Raw genomic sequence first — 18,167 nt, 5'->3', positions numbered from 1 at the left:
TTGTGTGATATGAAGCTGGACGTGTTTGATGCTCGTTAGTTTGTCTGTTGGTTCCGTTGTGTGATATGAAGCTGGTCGTGTTTGATGCTCGTTAGTTTGTCTGTTGGTTCCGTTGTGTGATATGAAGCTGGTCGTGTTTGATGCTCGTTAGTTTGTCTGTTGGTTCCGTTGTGTGATATGAAGCTGGACGTGTTTGATGCTCGTTAGTTTGTCTGTTGGTTCCGTTGTGTGATATGAAGCTGGACGTGTTTGATGCTCGTTAGTTTGTCTGTTGGTTCCGTTGTGTGATATGAAGCTGGACGTGTTTGATGCTCGTTAGTTTGTCTGTTGGTTCCGTTGTGTGATATGAAGCTGGTCGTGTTTGATGCTCGTTAGTTTGTCTGTTGGTTCCGTTGTGTGATATGAAGCTGGACGTGTTTGATGCTCGTTAGTTTGTCTGTTGGTTCCGTTGTGTGATATGAAGCTGGTCGTGTTTGATGCTCGTTAGTTTGTCTGTTGGTTCCGTTGTGTGATATGAAGCTGGTCGTGTTTGATGCTCGTTAGTTTGTCTGTTGGTTCCGTTGTGTGATATGAAGCTGGTCGTGTTTGATGCTCGTTAGTTTGTCTGTTGGTTCCGTTGTGTGATATGAAGCTGGACGTGTTTGATGCTCGTTAGTGTCGTCTGTTGGTTCCGTTGTGTGATATGAAGCTGGTCGTGTTTGATGCTCGTTAGTTTGTCTGTTGGTTCCGTTGTGTGATATGAAGCTGGTCGTGTTTGATGCTCGTTAGTTTGTCTGTTGGTTCCATTGTGTGATATGAAGCTGGACGTGTTTGATGCTCGTTATGCTCTCTGTTGGTTCCGTTGTGTGATATGAAGCTGGACGTGTTTGATGCTCGTTAGTTTGTCTGTTGGTTCCGTTGTGTGATATGAAGCAGGACGTGTTTGATGCTCGTTAGTTTGTCTGTTGATTTCGTTTTGTGATATGAATCTGGTCGTGTTTGATGCTCGTTAGTTTGTCTGTTGGTTCCGTTGTGTGATATGAAGCTGGACGTGTTTGATGCTCGTTAGTTTGTCTGTTGGTTCCGTTGTGTGATATGAAGCTGGACGTGTTTGATGCTCGTTAGTTTGTCTGTTGGTTCCGTTGTGTGATATGAAGCTGGACGTGTTTGATGCTCGTTAGTTTGTCTGTTGTGTGATATGAAGCTGGACGTGTTTGATGCTCGTTAGTTTGTCTGTTGGTTCCGTTGTGTGATATGAAGCTGGACGTGTTTGATGCTCGTTAGTTTGTCTGTTGGTTCCGTTGTGTGATATGAAGCTGGTCGTGTTTGATGCTCGTTAGTTTGTCTGTTGGTTCCGTTGTGTGATATGAAGCTGGTCGTGTTTGATGCTCGTTAGTTTGTCTGTTGGTTCCGTTGTGTGATATGACGTTGGACGTGTTTGATGCTCGTAACGTAGTCTGTTGGTTCCGTTGTGTGATATGAAGCTGGTCGTGTTTTATGCTCGTTAGTTTGTATGTTAATTCCGTTGTATGATATGAAGCTGGTCGTGTTTGATGCTCGTTATTTTGTCTGTTGGTTCCGTTGTGTGATATGAAGCTGGACGTGTTTGATGCTCGTTAGTTTGTCTGTTGGTTCCGTTGTGTGATATGAAGCTGGTCGTGTTTGATGCTCGTTAGTTTGTCTGTTGGTTCCGTTGTGTGATATGAAGCTGGACGTGTTTGATGCTCGTTAGTTTGTCTGTTGGTTCCGTTGTGTGATATGAAGCTGGACGTGTTTGATGCTCGTTAGTTTGTCTGTTGGTTCCGTTGTGTGATATGAAGCTGGTCGTGTTTGATGCTCGTTAGTTTGTCTGTTGGTTCTGTTGTGTGATATGAAGCTGGTCGTGTATGATGCTCGTTAGTTTGTCTGTTGGTTCCGTTGTGTGATATGAAACTGGTCGTGTTTGATGCTCGTTAGTTTGTCTGTTGGTTCCGTTGTGTGATATGAAGCTGGACTTGTTTGATGGTCGTTAGTTTGTCTGTTGGTTCCGTTGTGTGAAAAAAAGCTAGTCGTGTTTGATGCTCGTTAGTTTGTCTGTTGGTTCCGTTGTGTGATATGAAGCTGGACGTGTTTGATGCTCGTTATGTTGTCTGTTGGTTCCGTTGTGTGTTATGAAGCTGGATGTTTTTGAAGCTCGTTGGTTTGTCTGTTGGTTCCGTTGTGTGATATGAAGCAGGACGTGTTTGATGCTCGTTAGTTTGTCTGTTGGTTCCGTTGTGTGATATAAAGCTGGACGTGTTTGATGCTAGTTAGTTTTTATGTTGGTTCCGTTGTGTGAAATGAAGCTGGTCGTTTTTGATGCTCGTTAGTTTGTCTGTTGGTTCCGTTGTGTGATATGAAGCTGGTCGTGTTTGATGCTCGTTAGTTTGTCTGTTGGTTCCGTTGTGTGATATGAAGCTGGTCGTGTTTGATGCTCGTTAGTTTGTCTGTTGGTTCCGTTGTGTGATATGAAGCTGTTTTTTATGCTCGTTAGTTTATATATTGGTTCCGTTGTGTGATATGAAGCTGGTCGTGTTTGATGCTGGTTAGCTCGTTAGTTTGTCTGTTGGTTCCGTTGTGTGATATGAAGCTGGTCGTGTTTGATGCTGGTTAGTTTGGCTGTTGGTTCCGTAGTGTGATATGAAGCTGGTCGTGTTTGATGCTCGTTAGTTTTTCTGTTGGTTCCGTTGTGTGATATGAAGCTGGTCGTGTTTGATGCTCGTTAGTTTGTCTGTTGGTTCCGTTGTGTGATATGAAGCTGGTCGTGTTTGATGCTCGTTAGTTTGTCTGTTGGTTCCGTTGTGTGATATGAAGCTGGTCGTGTTTGATGCTCGTTAGTTTGTCTGTTGGTTCAGTTGTGTGATATGAAGCTGGTGTGTTTGATGCTCGTTGTTTGTCTGTTGGTTCCGTTGTGTGATATGAAGCTGGACGTGTTTGATGCTCGTTAGTTTGTCTGTTGGTTCCGTTGTGTGATATGAAGCTGGTCGTGTTTGATGCTCGTTCGTTTGTCTGTTGGTTCCGTTGTGTGATATGAAGCTGGTCGTGTTTGATGCTCGTTAGTTTGTCTGTTGGTTCCGTTGTGTGATATGCTGGTCGTGTTTGATGCTCGTTAGTTTGTCTATTGGTTCCGTTGTGTGATATGAAGCTGGTCGTGTTTGATGCTCGTTAGTTTGTCTGTTGGTTCCGTTGTGTGATATGAAGCTGGTCGTGTTTGATGCTCGTTAGTTTGTCTGTTGGTTCCGTTGTGTGATATGAAGCTGGACGTGTTTGATGCTCGTAACGTTTGTCTATTGGTTCCGTTGTGTGATATGAAGCTGGTCGTGTTTGATGCTCGTTAGTTTGTCTGTTGGTTCCGTTGTGTGATATGAAAGCTGGACGTGTTTGATGCTCGTTAGTGTCTCGTTAGGTTGTCTGTTGGTTCCGTTGTGTGATATGAAGCTGGACGTGTTTGATGCTCGTTATGTTGTCTGTTGGTTCCGTTGTGTGTTATGAAGCTGGACGTGTTTGATGCTCGTTAGTTTGTCTGTTGGTTCCGTTGTGTGATATGAAGCTGGTCGTGTTTGATTCTCGTTAGTTTGTGTGTTGGTTCCGTTGTGTGATATGAAGCTGGTCGTGTTTGATGCTCGTTAGTTTGTCTGTTGGTTCCGTAGTGTGATATGAAGCTGGTCGTGTTTGATGCTCGTTAGTTTTTATGTTGGTTCCGTTGTGTGATATGAAGCTGGTCGTGTTTGATGCTCGTTAGTTTGTCTGTTGGTTCCGTTGTGTGATATGAAGCTGGTCGTGTTTGATGCTCGTTAGGTTGTCTGTTGGTTCCGTTGTGTGATATGAAGCTGGTCGTGTTTGATGCTCGTTAGTTTGTCTGTTGGTTCCGTTGTGTGATATGAAGCTGGTCGTGTTTGATGCTCGTTAGTTTGTCTGTTGGTTCCGTTGTGTGATATGAAGCTGGTCGTGTTTGATGCTCGTTAGTTTGTCTGTTGGTTCTGGTGTGTGATATGCAGCTGGTCGTGTTTGATGCTCGTTAGTTTGTCTGTTGGTTCCGTTGTGTGATATGAAGCTGGTCGTGTTTGATGCTCGTTAGTTTGTCTGTTGGTTCCGTTGTGTGATATGAAGCTGGTCGTGTTTGATGCTCGTTAGTTTGTCTGTTGGTTCCGTTGTGTGATATGAAGCTGGTCGTGTTTTATGCTCGTTAGTTTGTCTGTTGGTTCCGTTGTGTGATATGAAGCTGGTCGTGTTTGATGCTCGTTAGTTTGTCTGTTGGTTCCGTTGTGTGATATTAAGCTGGTCGTGTTTGATGCTCGTTAGTTTGTCTGTTGGTTCCGTTGTGTGATATGACGTTGGACGTGTTTGATGCTCGTAACGTTTGTCTGTTGGTTCCGTTGTGTGATATGAAGCTGGTCGTGTATGATGCTCGTTAGTTTGTCTATTGGTTCCGTTGTGTGATATGAAGCTGGTCGTGTTTGATGCTCGTTAGGTTGTCTGTTGGTTCCGTTGTGTGATATGAAGCTGGACGTGTTTGATGCTCGTTAGTTTTTCTGTTGGTTCCGTTGTGTGATATGAAGCTGGTCGTGTTTGATGCTCGTTAGTTTGTCTGTTGGTTCCGATGTGTGATATGAAGCTGGTCGTGTTTGATGCTCGTTAGTTTGTCTGTTGGTTCCGTTGTGTGATATGAAGCTGGTCGTGTTTGATGCTCGTTCATTTGTCTGTTGGTTCCGTTGTGTGATATGAAGCTGGTCGTATTTGATGCTCGTTAGTTTGTCTGTTGGTTCCGTTGTGTGATATGAAGCTGGTCGTGTTTAATGCTCGTTAGTTTGTCTGTCGGTTCCGTTGTGTGATATGAAGCTGGTCGTGTTTGATGCTCGTTAGTTTGTCTGTTAATTTCGTTGTGTGATATTAAGCTGTTGGTGTTTGATGCTCGTTAGTTTGTCTGCTGGTTCCGTTGTGTGATATGAAGCTGGTCGTGTTTGATGCACATTAGTTTGTCTGTTGGTTCCGTTGTGTGATATGAAGCTGGACGTGTTTGATGCTCGTTAGTTTGTCTGTTGGTTCCGTTGTGTGATATGAAGCTGGACGTGTTTGATGCTCGTTAGTTTGTCTGTTGGTTCCATTGTGTGATATGAAACTGGTCGTGTTTGATGCTCGTTAGTTTGTCTGTTGTTTCCGTTGTGTGATATAAAGCTGGTCTTGTTTGATGCTCGTTAGTTTGTCTGTTGGTTCTGTTGTGTGATATGAAGCTGGTCGTGTATGATGCTCGTTAGTTTGTCTGTTGGTTCCGTTGTGTGATATGAAACTGGTCGTGTTTGATGCTCGTTAGTTTGTCTGTTGGTTCCGTTGTGTGATATGAAGCTAGTCGTGTTTGATGCTCGTTAATTTGTCTGTTGGTTCCGTTGTGTGATATGAAGCTAGTCGTGTTTGATGCTCGTTAGTTTGTCTGTTGGTTCCGTTTAATGAAACAAAGCTAGTCGTGTTTGATGCTCGTTAGTTTGTCTGTTGGTTCCGTTGTGTGATATGAAGCTGGTCGTGTTTGATGCTCGTTAGTTTGTCTGTTGGTTCCGTTGTGTGATATGAAGCTGGACGTGTTTGATGCTCGTTAGTTTGTCTGTTGGTTCCGTTGTGTGATATGAAGCTGGTCGTGTTTGATGCTCGTTAGTTTGTCTGTTGGTTCCGTTGTGTGATATGAAGCTGGACGTGTTTGATGCTCGTTAGTTTGTCTGTTGGTTCCGTTGTGTGATATGAAGCTGGACGTGTTTGATGCTCGTTAGTTTGTCTGTTGGTTCCGTTGTGTGATATGAAGCTGGACGTGTTTGATGCTCGTTAGTTTGTCTGTTGGTTCCGTTGTGTGATATGAAGCTGGTCGTGTTTGATGCTCGTTAGTTTGTCTGTTGGTTCCGTTGTGTGATATGAAGCTGGTCGTGTTTGATGCTCGTTAGTTTGTCTGTTGGTTCCGTTGTGTGATATGAAGCTGGACGTGTTTGATGCTCGTTAGTTTGTCTGTTGGTTCCGTTGTGTGATATGAAGCTGGTCGTGTTTGAAGCAAAATAGATTGTCTTATGGTTCTGGTGTGTGATATGAAGCTGGACGTCTTTGATGCTCGTTAGTTTGTCTGTTGGTTCCGTTGTGTGATATGAAGCTGGTCGTGTTTGATGCTCGTTAGATTGTCTGTTGGTTCCGTTGTGTGATATGAAGCTGGTCGTGTTTGATGCTCGTTAGTTTGTCTATTGGTTCCGTTGTGTGAGATGAAACTGGTCGTGTTTGATGCTCGTTAGTTTGTCTGTTGGTTCCGATGTGTGAAACAAAGCAAGTGGTGTTTGATGCTCGTTAGTTTGTCTGTTGGTTCCGTTGTGTGATATGAAGCTGGTCGTATTTGATGCACATTAGTTTGTCTGTTGGTTCCGTTGTGTGATATGAAGCTGGACGTGTTTGATGCTCGTTAGTTTGTCTGTTGGTTCCGTTGTGTGATATGAAGCTGATCGTTTTAGATGCTCGTTAGTTTGTCGTTTGGTTTCGTTGTGTGATATTAATCTCGTCGTGTTTGATGCTCGTTAGTTTGTCTGTTGGTTCCGTTGTGTGATATGCATCTGGTCGTGTTTGATGCTCATTAGTTTGTCTATTGGTTCCGTTGTGTGATATGAAACTGGTCGTGTTTGATGCTCGTTAGTTTGTCTGTTGTTCCCGTTGTGTGATATAAATCTGGTCGTGTTTGATGCTCGTTAGTTTGTCTGTTGGTTCCGTTGTGTGATATGAAGCTGGTCGTGTTTGATGCTCGTTAGTTTGTCTGTTGGTTCCGTTGTGTGATATGAAGCTGGACGTGTTTGATGCTCGTTAGTTTGTCTGTTGGTTCCGTTGTGTGATATGAAGCTGGACGTGTTTGATGCTCGTTATATGTTGTCTGTTGGTTCCGTTGTGTGATATGAAGCTGGTCGTGTTTGATGCTCGTTAGTTTGCCTGTTGGTTCCGTTGTGTGATATGAAGCTGGTCGTGTTTGATGCTCGTTAGTTTGTGTGTTGGTTCCGTTGTGTGATATGAAGCTGGTCGTGTTTGATGCTCGTTAATTTGTCTGTTGGTTCCGTTGTGTGATATGAAGCTGGTCGTGTTTGATGCTCGTTAGTTTGTCTGTTGTTTCCGTTGTGTGATATGAAGCTGGTCGTGTTTGATGCTCGTTAGTTTGTCTGTTGGTTCCGTTGTGTGATATGAAGCTGGACGTGTTTGATGCTCGTTAGTTTGTCTGTTGGTTCCGTTGTGTGATATGAAGCTGGACGTGTTTGATGCTCGTTAGTTTGACTGATGGTTCCGTTGTGTGATATGAAGCTGGTCGTGTTTGATGCTCGTTAGTTTGTCTGTTGGTTCCGTTGTGTGATATGAAGCTGGACGTGTTTGATGCTCGTTGGTTTGTCTGTTGGTTCCGTTTTGTGATATGAAGCTGTTTTTTTATGCTCGTTAGTTTGTATGTTGGTTCCGTTGTGTGATATGAAGCTGGTCGTGTTTTATGCTCGTTAGTTTGTATGTTAATTCCGTTGTATGATATGAAGCTGGTCGTGTTTGATGCTCGTTAGTTTGTATGTTGGTTCCGTTGTGTGATATGAAGCTGGACGTGTTTGATGCTCGTTAGTTTGTCTGTTGGTTCCGGTGTGTGATATGAAGCTGGTCGTGTTTGATGCTCGTTAGTTTGTCTAGTGGTTCCGTTGTGTGAGATGAAACTGGTCGTGTTTGATGCTCGTTAGTTTGTCTGTTGGTTCTGGTGTGTGATATGCAGCTGGTCGTGTTTGATGCTCGTTAGTTTGTCTGTTGGTTCCGTTGTGTGATATGAAGCTGGTCGTGTTTGATGCTCGTTAGTTTGTCTGTTGGTTCCGTTGTGTGATATGAAGCTGGTCGTATTTGATGCTCGTTATTTTTTTCTGTTGGTTCCGTTGTGTGATATGAAGCTGGTCGTGTTTGATGCTCGTTAGTTTGTCTTTTGGTTCCGTTGTGTGATATGAAGCTGGTCGTGTTTGATGCTCGTTAGTTTGTCTGTTGGTTCCGTTGTGTGATATGAAGCTGGTCGTGTTTGATGCTCGTTAGTTTGTCTGTTGGTTCCGTTGTGTGATATTAAGCTGGTCGTGTTTGATGCTCGTTAGTTATGTCAATTCGAAGTGTTGTATGAGATGCAGCTGGTCGTGTTTGATGCTCGTTAGTTTGTCTGTTGGTTCCGTTGTGTGATATGAAGCTGGACGTGTTTGATGCTCGTTAGTGTGTCTGTTGGTTCCGTTGTGTGATATGAAGCTAGTCGTGTTTGATGCTCGTTAGTTTTTATGTTGGTTCCGTTGTGTGATATGAAGCTGGTCGTGTTTGATGCTCCTTAGTTTGTCTGTTGGTTCCGTTGTGTGATATGAAGCTGGTCGTGTTTGATGCTCGTTCGTTTGTCTGTTGGTTCCGTTGTGTGATATGAAGCTGGTCGTATTTGATGCTCGTTAGTGCTCCGTTGTGTGATATGCAGCTGTACGTGTTTGATGCTCGTTAGTTTGTCTGTTGGTTCCGTTGTGTGATATGAAGCTGGACGTGTTTGATGCTCGTTAGTTTGTTTGTTGGTTCCGTTGTGTGATATAAAGCTGGTCGTGTTTGATGCTCGTTAGTTTGTCTGTTGGTTCCGTTGTGTGATATGAAGCTGGTCGTGTTTAATGCTCGTTAGGATGTCTGTTGGTTCCGTTGTGTGATATGAAGCTGGTCGTGTTTGATGCTCGTTAATTTGCCTGTTGGTTCCGTTATATGATATGAAGCTGGTCGTGTTTGAAGCTCGTTAATTTGTCTGTTGGTTCCGTTGTGTGATATGAAGCTGGTCGTGTTTGATGCTCTTTAGTTTGTCTGTTGGTTCCGTTGTATGATATGAAGCTGATCGTATTTGATGCTCGTTAGTTTGTCTGTTGGTTCCGTTGTGTGAGCCTATGAAGCTGGTCGTGTTTGATGTTCGGTAGTTTGTCTGTCGGTTCCGTTGTGTGATATGAAGCTGGTCGTGTTTGATGCTCGTTAGTTTGTCTGTTGGTTCCGTTGTGTGATATTAATCTCGTCGTGTTTGATGCTCGTTAGTTTGTCTCTTGGTTCCGTTGTGTGATATGAAGCTGGACTTGTTTGATGCTCGTTAGTTTGTCTGTTGGTTCCGTTGTGTGAAAAAAAGCTAGTCGTGTTTGATGCTCGTTAGTTTGTCTGTTGGTTCCGTTGTGTGATATGAAGCTGGACGTGTTTGATGCTCGTTAGTTTGTCTGTTGGTTCCGTTGTGTGATATGAAGCTGGACGTGTTTGATGCTCGTTAGTTTTTCAGTTGGTTTCGTTGTGTGATATGCAGCTGGACGTGTTTGATGCTCGTTAGTTTGTCTGTTGGTTCCGTTGTGTGATATGAAGCTGGACTTGTTTGAAGCTCGTTAGTTTTTCAGTTGGTTCCGTAGTGTGATATGAAGCTGGACGTGTTTGATGCTCGTTAGTTTGTCTGTTGGTTCCATTGTGTGACATTAAGCTGGTCGTGTTTGATGCTTGTTAGTTTGTCTGTTGGTTCCGTTGCATGATATGAAGGTGGTCGTGTTTGATACTCGTTAGTTTGTCTGTTGGTTCCGTAGTGTGATATGAAGTTGGACGTGTTTGATGCTCGTTAGTTTGCCTGTTGGTTCCGTTGTGTGATATGAAGCTGGTCGTGTTTGATGCTCGTTAGTTTGTGTGTTGGTTCCGTTGTGTGATATGAATCTGGTTGTGTTTGATGCTATTTGGATTGTCTGTTGATTCTGTTGTGTGATATGAAGCTGGATGTTTGATCGTGTTTGTGATATGAAGCTGGACGTGTTTAATGCTCGTTAGTTTGTCTGTTGGCTCCGTTGTGTGATATGAAGCTGGACGTGTTTGATGCTCGTTAGTTTTTCAGTTGGTTTCGTTGTGTGATATGCAGCTGGACGTGTTTGATGCTCGTTAGTTTGTCTGTTGGTTCCGTTGTGTGATATGAAGCTGGTCGTGTTTGATGCTCGTTAGTTTGTCTGTTGGTTCCGTTGTGTGATATGAAGCTGGTCGTGTTTGATGCTCGTTCGTTTGTCTGTTGGTTCCGTTGTGTGATATGAAGCTGGTCGTGTTTAATGCTCGTTAGTTTGTCTGCTGGTTCCGTTGTGTGATATGAAGCTGGTCGTGTTTGATGCTCGTTAGTTTGTCTGTTGGTTCCGTTGTGTGATATGAAGCTGGTCGTGTTTGATGCTCGTTAGTTTGTCTGTTGGTTCCGTTGTGTGATATGAAGCTGGACGTGTTTAATGCTCGTTAGTTTGTCTGTTGGTTCCGTTGTGTGATATGAAGCTGGTCGTGTTTGATGCTCGTTAGTTTGCCTGTTGGTTCCGTTGTGTGATATGAAGCTGGTCGTGTTTGATGCTCGTTAGTTTGTGTGATATGAAGCTGTTGGTTCCGTTGTGTGATATGAAGCTGGATGTGTTTGATGCTCGTTAGTTTGTCTGTCGGTTACGTTGTGTGATATGAAGCTGGTCGTGTTTGATGCTCGTTAGTTTGTCTGTTGGTTCCGTTGTGTGATATGAAGCTGGACGTGTTTGATGGTCGTTAGTTTGTCTGTTGGTTCCGTTGTGTGATATGAAGCTGGTCGTGTTTGATGCTCGTTAGTTTGTCTGTTGGTTCCGTTGTATGATATGAAGCTGGTCGTGTTTGATGCTCGTTAGTTTGTCTGTTGGTTCCGTTGTGTGATATGAAACTGGTCGTGTTTGATGCTCGTTAGGTTGTCTGTTGGTTCCGTTGTGTGATATGAAGCTGGTCGTGTTTGAAGCTCGTGAGTATGTCGGTTGGTGCCGTTGTGTGATATGAAGCTGGTCGTGTTTGATGCTCGTTATGTTGTCTGTTGGTTCCGTTGTGTGTTATGAAGCTGGATGTTTTTGAAGCTCGTTAGTTTGTCTGTTGGTTCCGTTGTGTGAAAAAAAGCTAGTCGTGTTTGATGCTCGTTAGTTTGTCTGTTGGTTCCGTTGTGTGATATGAAGCTGGTCGTATTTGATGCTCGTTAGTTTGTCTGTTGGTTCCGTTGTGTGATATGAAGCTGGTCGTGTTTGATGCTCGTTAGTTTGTCTGTTGGTTCCGTTGTGTGATATGAAGCTGGTCGTGTTTGATGCTCGTTAGTTTGTCTGTTGGTTCCATTGTGTGATATGAAGCTGGTCGTGTTTGAAGCTCGTCAGTTTGTGTGTTGCTTCCGTTGTGTGATATGACTCTGGTCCTGTTTGATGCTCATTAGTTTGTCTGTTGGTTCCGTTGTGTGATATGAAGCTGGATGTGTTTGATGCTCGTTATGTTGTCTGTTGGTTCAGTTGTGTGATATGAAGCTGGACGTGTATGATGCTCGTTAGTTTGTCTGTTGGTTCCATTGTGTGACATTAAACTGGTCGTGTTTGATGCTCGTTAGTTTGTCTGTTGGTTCTGGTGTGGGATATGCAGCTGGTCGTGTTTGATGCTCGTTAGTTTGTCTGTTGGTTCCGTTGTGTGATATGAAGCTGGTCGTGTTTGATGCTCGTTAATTTGTCTGTTGGTTCCGTTGTGTGATATGAAGCTGGATGTTTTTGAAGCTCGTTAGTTTGTCTGTTGGTTCCGTTGTGTGATATGAAGCTGGTCGTGTTTGATGCTCGTTAGTTTGTCTGTTGGTTCCGTTGTGTGATATGAAGCTGGTCGTGTTTGATGCTCGTTAGTTTGTCTGTTGGTTCCGTTGTGTGATATGAAGCTGGACGTGTTAGATGCTCGTTAGTTTGTCTTTTGGTTCCGTTATGTAATATGAAGCTGGACTTGTTTGAAGCTCGTTAATTTGCCTGTTGGTTCCGTTGTGTGATATGAAGCTGGTCGTGTTTGATGCTCGTTAGTTTGTCTGTTGGTTCCGTTGTGTGATATGAAGCTGGTCGTGTTTGATGCTCGTTAGTTTGTATGTTGGTTCCGTTGTGTGATATGAAGCTGGTCGTGTTTGATGCTCGTTAGTTTGTCTGTTGGTTCCGTTGTGTGATATGAAGCTGGACTTGTTTGATGCTCGTTAGTTTGTCTGTTGGTTCCGTTGTGTGATATGAAGCAGGACGTGTTTGATGCTCGTTAGTTTGTCTGTTGGTTCCGTTGTGTGATATGAAGCTGGTCGTGTTTGAAGCTCGTGAGTTTGTCGGTTGGTTCCGTTGTGTGATATGAATCTGGTCGTGTTTGATGCTCGTTAGTTTGTCTGTTGGTGCCGTTGTGTGATATGAAGCTGGTCGTGTTTGATGCTCGTTAGTTTGTCTGTTGGTTCCGTTGTGTGAAACAAAGCAAGTGGTGTTTGATGCTCGTTAGTTTGTCTGTTGGTTCCGTTGTGTGATATGAAGCTGGTCGTGTTTGATGCTCGTTAGTTTGTCTGTTGGTTCCGTTGTGTGATATGAAGCTGGACGTGTATGATGCTCGTTAGTTTGTCTGTTGGTTCCATTGTGTGACATTAAACTGGTCGTGTTTGATGCTCGTTAGTTTGTCTGTTGGTACTGGTGTGTGATATGCAGCTGGTCGTGTTTGATGCTCGTTAGTTTGTCTGTTGGTTCCGTTGTGTGATATGAAGTTGGTCGTGTTTGATGCTCGTTAGTTTGCCTGTTGGTTCCGTTGTGTGATATGAAGCTGGTCGTGTTTGATGCTCGTTAGTTTGTCTGTTGGTTCCGTTGTGTGATATGAAGCTGGTCGTATTTGATGCTCGTTAGTTTGTCTGTTGGTTCCGTTGTGTGATATGAAGTTGGTCGTGTTTGATGCTCGTTAGTTTGTCTGTTGGTTCCGTTGTGTGATATGAAGCTGGTCGTGTTTGATGCTCGTTAGTTTGTCTGTTGGTTCCGTTGTGTGATATGAAACTGGTCGTGTTTGATGCTCGTTAGTTTGTCTGTTGGTTCCGTTGTGTGATATTAATCTCGTCGTGTTTGATGCTCGTTAGTTTGTCTCTTGGTTCCGTTGTGTGATATGAAGCTTGACTTGTTTGATGCTCGTTAGTTTGTCTGTTGGTTCCGTTGTGTGATATGAAGCTGGACGTGTTTGATGCTCGTTAGTTTGTCTGTTGGTTCCGTTGTGTGATATGAAGCTGGACGTGTTTGATGCTCGTTAGTTTGTCTGTTGGTTCCGTTGTGTGATATGAAGCTGGACGTGTTTGATGCTCGTTAGTTTGTCTGTTGGTTCCGTTGTGTGATATGAAACTGGTCGTGTTTGATGCTCGTTAGTTTGTCTGTTGGTTCCGTTGTGTGAATCAAAGCTAGTCGTGTTTGATGCTCGTTAGTTTGTCTGTTGGTTTCGTTTTGTGATATGAATCTTGTCGTGTTTGATGCTCGTTAGTTTGTGTGTTGGTTCCGTTGTGTGATATGAAGCTGGTCGTGTTTTATGCTCGTTAGTTTGTATGTTGGTTCCGTTGTGTGATATGAAGCTGGTCGTGTTTGATGCTCGTTAGTTTGCCTGTTGGTTCCGTTGTGTGATATGAAGCTGGACGTGCCTGATGCTCGTTAAGTTGTCTGTTGGTTCCGTTGTATGATATGAAGCTGGTCGTGTTTGATGCTCGTTAGTTTGTCTGTTGGTTCCGTTGTGTGATATGAAGCTGGTCGTGTTTGATGCTCGTTAGTTTGTCTATTGGTTCCGTTGTGTGAGATGAAACTGGTCGTGTTTGATGCTCGTTAGTTTGTCTATTGGTTCCGTTGTGTGAGATGAAACTGGTCGTGTTTGATGCTCGTTAGTTTGTCTGTTGGTTCCGTTGTGTGATATGAAGCTGGTCGTGTTTGAAGTTCGTCAGTTTGTCTGTTGGTTCCGTTGTGTGATATGCAGCTGGTCGTGTTTGATGCTCGTTAGTTTGTCTGTTGGTTCCGTTGTGTGATATGAAGCTGGTCGTATTTGATGGTCGTTATTTTTTTCTGTTGGTTCCGTTGTGTGATATGAAGCTGGACGTGTATGATGCTCGTTAGTTTGTCTGTTGGTTTCGTTGTGTGATATGAAGCTGGTCGTGTTTGATGCTCGTTAGTTTGTCTGTTGGTTCCGTTGTGTGATATGAAGCTGGACGTGTTTGATGCTCGTTAGGTTGTCTGTTGGTTCCGTTGTGTGATATGAAGCTGGACGTGTTTGATGCTCGTTAGTTTGTCTGTTGGTTCCGTTGTGTGATATGAAGCTGGTCGTGTTTGATGCTCGTTAGTTTGTCTGTTGGTTCCGTTGTGTGATATGAAGCTGGACGTGTTTGATGCTCGTTAGTTTGTCTGTTGGTTCCGTTGTGTGATATGAAGCTGGACGTGTTTGATGCTCGTTAGTTTGTCTGTTGGTTCCGTTGTGTGATATGAAGCTGGTCGTGTTTGATGCTCATTAGGTTGTCTGTTGGTTCCGTTGTGTGATATGAAGTTGGGCGTGTTTGATGTTCGTTAGTTTGTCTGTTGGTTCCATTGTGTGATATGAAGCTGGACGTGTTTGATGCTCGTTAGTTTGTCTGTTGGTTCCGTTGTGTGATATAAAGCTGGTCGTGTTTGATGCTCGTTAGTTTGCCTGTTGGTTCCATTGTGTGATATCAAGCTGGTCGTGTTTGATGCTCGTTAGTTTGTATGTTGGTTCCGTTGTGTGATATGAAGCTGGTCGTGTTTGATGCTCGTTAGTTTGTCTGTTGGTTCCGTTGTGTGATATGAAGCTGGACGTGTTTGATGCTCGTTAGTTTGTCTGTTGGTTCCGTTGTGTGATATGAAGCTGGTCGTGTTTGATGCTCGTTAGTTTGTCTGTTGGTTCCGTTGTGTGATATGAAGCTGGACGTGTTTGATGCTCGTTAGTTTGTCTGTTGGTTCCGTTGTGTGATATGAATCTGGACGTGTTTGATGCTCGTTAGTTTGTCTGTTGGTTCCGTTGTGTGATATGAAGCTGGTCGTGTTTGATGCTCGTTAGTTTGTCTGTTGGTTCCGTTGTGTGATATGAAACTGGTCGTATTTGATGCACATTAGTTCGTCTGTTGGTTCAGTTGTGTGATATGAAGCTGGTCGTATTTGATGCACGTTAGTTTGTCTGTTGGTTCCGTTGTGTGATATGAAGCTGGACGTGTTTGATGCTCGTTAGTTTGTCTGTTGGTTCCGTTGTGTGATATGAAGCTGGACGTGTTTGATGCTCGTTATTTTGTCTGTTGGTTCCGTTGTGTGATATGAAGCTGGTCGTGTTTGAAGCTCGTGAGTATGTCGGTTGGTGCCGTTGTGTGATATGAAGCTGGTCGTGTTTGAAGTTCGTCAGTTTGTCTGTTGGTTCCATTGTGTGATATGAATCTTGTCGTGTTTGATGCTAATTAGATTGTCTGTTGGTTCCGTTGTGTGATATGAATCTGGTCGTGTTTGATGCTCATTAGTTTGTCTGTTGGTTCCGTTGTGTGATATGAAGCTGGTCGTGTTTGATGCTCGTTAGTTTGTCTGTTGGTTCCGTTGTGTGATATGAAGCTGGACGTGTTTGATGCTCGTTAGTTTGTCTGTTGGTTCCGTTGTGTGGTATGAAGCTGGATGTTTTTGACGCTCGTTAGTTTGTCTGTTGGTTCCGTTGTGTGATATGAAGCTGGACGTGTTTGATGCTCGTTAGTTTGTCTGTTGGTTCCGTTGTGTGATATGAAGCTGGACGTGTTTGATGCTCGTTAGTTTGTCTGTTGGTTCCGTTGTGTGATATGAAGCTGGTCGTGTTTGAAGCTCGTTAGTTTGTCTGTTGGTTCCGTTGTGTGATATGAAGCTGGTCGTGTTTGATGCTCGTTAGTTTGTCTGTTGGTTCCGTTGTGTGATATGAAGCTGGACGTGTTTGATGCTCGTTAGTTTGTCTGTTGGTTCCGTTGTGTGATATGAAGCTGGTCGTGTTTGATGCTCGTTAGTTTGTCTGTTGGTTCCGTTGTGTGATATGAAGCTGGACGTGTTTGATGCTCGTTAGTTTGTCTGTTGGTTCCGTTGTGTGATATGAAGCTGGTCGTGTTTGATGCTCGTTAGTTTGTCTGGTGGTTCCGTTGTGTGATATGAAGCTGGTCGTGTTTGATGCTCGTTAGTTTGTCTGTTGGTTCCGTTGTGTGATATGAAGCTGGTCGTGTTTGATGCTCGTTAGTTTGTCTGTTGGTTCTGGTGTGTGATATGCAGCTGGTCGTGTTTGATGCTTGTTAGTTTGTCTGTTGGTTCCGTTGTATGATATGAAGCTGGTCGTGTTTAATGCTCCTTAGTTTGTCTTCTGATACCGTTGTGTGATATGAAGCTGGTCGTGTTTGATGCTCGTTAGTTTGTCTGTTGGTTCCGTTGTGTGATATGAAGCTGGTCGTTTTTGATGCTCGTTAGTTTGTCTGTTGGTTCCGTTGTGTGATATGAAGCTGGTCGTGTTTGATGCTCGTTAGTTTGTCTGTTGGTTCCGTTGTGTGATATGAAGCTGGTCGTGTTTGATGCTCGTTAGTTTGCCTGTTGGTTCCGTTGTGTGATATGAAGCTGGTCGTGTTTGATGCTCGTTAGTTTGTGTGTTGGTTCCGTTGTGTGATATGAAGCTGGTCGTGTTTGATGCTCGTTAGTTTGTCTGTTGGTTCTGTTGTGTGATATGAAGCTGGACGTGTTTGATGCTCGTTAGTTTGTCTGTTGGTTCCGTTGTGTGATATGAAGCTGGTCGTGTTTGATGCTCGTTAGTTTGTCTGTTGGTTCCGTTGTGTGATATGAAGCTGGTCGTGTTTGATGCTCGTTAGTTTGTCTGTTGGTTCCGTTGTGTGATATGAAGCTGGTCGTGTTTGATGCTCTTTAGTTTGTCTGTTGGTTCCGTTGTATGATATGAAGCTGATCGTATTTGATGCTCGTTAGTTTGTCTGTTGGTTCCGTTGTGTGATATTAATCTCGTCGTGTTAGATGCTCGTTAGTTTGTCTCTTGGTTCCATTGTGTGATATGAAGCTGGTCGTATGTGATGCTCGTTAGTTTGTCTGCTGGTTCCGTTGTGTGATATGAAGCTGGACGTGTTAGATGCTCGTTAGTTTGTCTGTTGGTTCCGTTGTGTGATATGAAGCTGGTCGTGTTTGATGCTCGTTAGTTTGTCTGTTGGTTCCGTTGTGTGATATGAAGCTGGACGTGTTTGATGCTCGTTAGTTTGTCTGTTGGTTCCGTTGTGTGATATGAAGCTGGACGTGTTTGATGCTCGTTAGTTTGTCTGTTGGTTCCGTTGTGTGATATGAAGCTGGACGTGTTTGATGCTCGTTATGTTGTCTGTTGGTTCCGTTGTGTGTTATGAAGCTGGACGTGTTTGATGCTCGTTAGTTTGTCTGTTGGTTCCGTTGTGTGATATAAAGCTGGACGTGTTTGACGCTAGTTAGTTTTTATGTTGGTTCCGTTGTGTGAAATGAAGGTGGTCGTTTTTGAAGCTCGTGAGTATGTCGGTTGGTTCCGTTGTGTCAGATGAAGGTGGTCGTGTTTGATGCTCGTTAGTTTGCCTGTTGGTTCCGTTGTGTGATATGAAGCTGGTCGTGTTTGATGCTCGTTAGTTTGTGTGTTGGTTCCGTTGTGTGATATGAAGCTGGTCGTGTTTAATGCTCGTTAGTTTGTCTGTTGGTTCCGTTGTGTGATATGAAGCTGGTCCGGTTTGATGCTCGTTCGTTTGTCTGTTGGTTCCGTTGTGTGATATGAAGCTGGTCGTATTTGATATTCGTTAGTTGGTCTGGTGGTTCCGTTTTGTGATATGAAGGCAGACGTGTTTGGTATTCGTTAGTCGGCCTAGTGGTTCCGTCGTGTGATATGAAATCGGGCATTTTTTATATTCATTGGTCGGCCTGGTGGTTCCGTTGTGTGATATGAAGGCAGACGTGTTTGAAATTCGTTAGTCGGCCTAGTGGTTCCTTTTTGTGATACGAAGGCAGACGTGTTTGATATTCGTTAGTCGGCCTTGTGGTTCCGTTTTGTGATATGAAGGCAGACGTGTTTGGTATCCGTTAGTCGGCTCAGTGGTTCCGTCGTGTGATATGAAGTCGGGCATTTTTTTAAAATCGTTGGTCGGCCTGGTGGTTCCGTTTGTGATATGAAGGCAGACGTGTTTGATATTCGTTCGTCGGCAAAGTGTTTCTGTTGATTGATATGAAGACATACGTGTTTGATATTCGTTAGTCGTGTGTGTATGAAGGCGTTAGTCGGCCTAGTGTTTTGTGTGATATGAATGAAGGCGGGCATATATTCGTTGCTCGGCCTGGTGGTTCCGTTGTGTGATATGAAGTCGG

This window comes from Ylistrum balloti, unplaced genomic scaffold, assembly GCF_031769215.1.
Source record: "Ylistrum balloti isolate Yb309-2 unplaced genomic scaffold, AGI_CSIRO_Ybal_v1 Utg370116, whole genome shotgun sequence".
NCBI classification, from domain to species: Eukaryota; Metazoa; Mollusca; class Bivalvia; order Pectinida; family Pectinidae; genus Ylistrum; species Ylistrum balloti.
Note: the sequence above shows the minus strand (reverse complement) of the source record.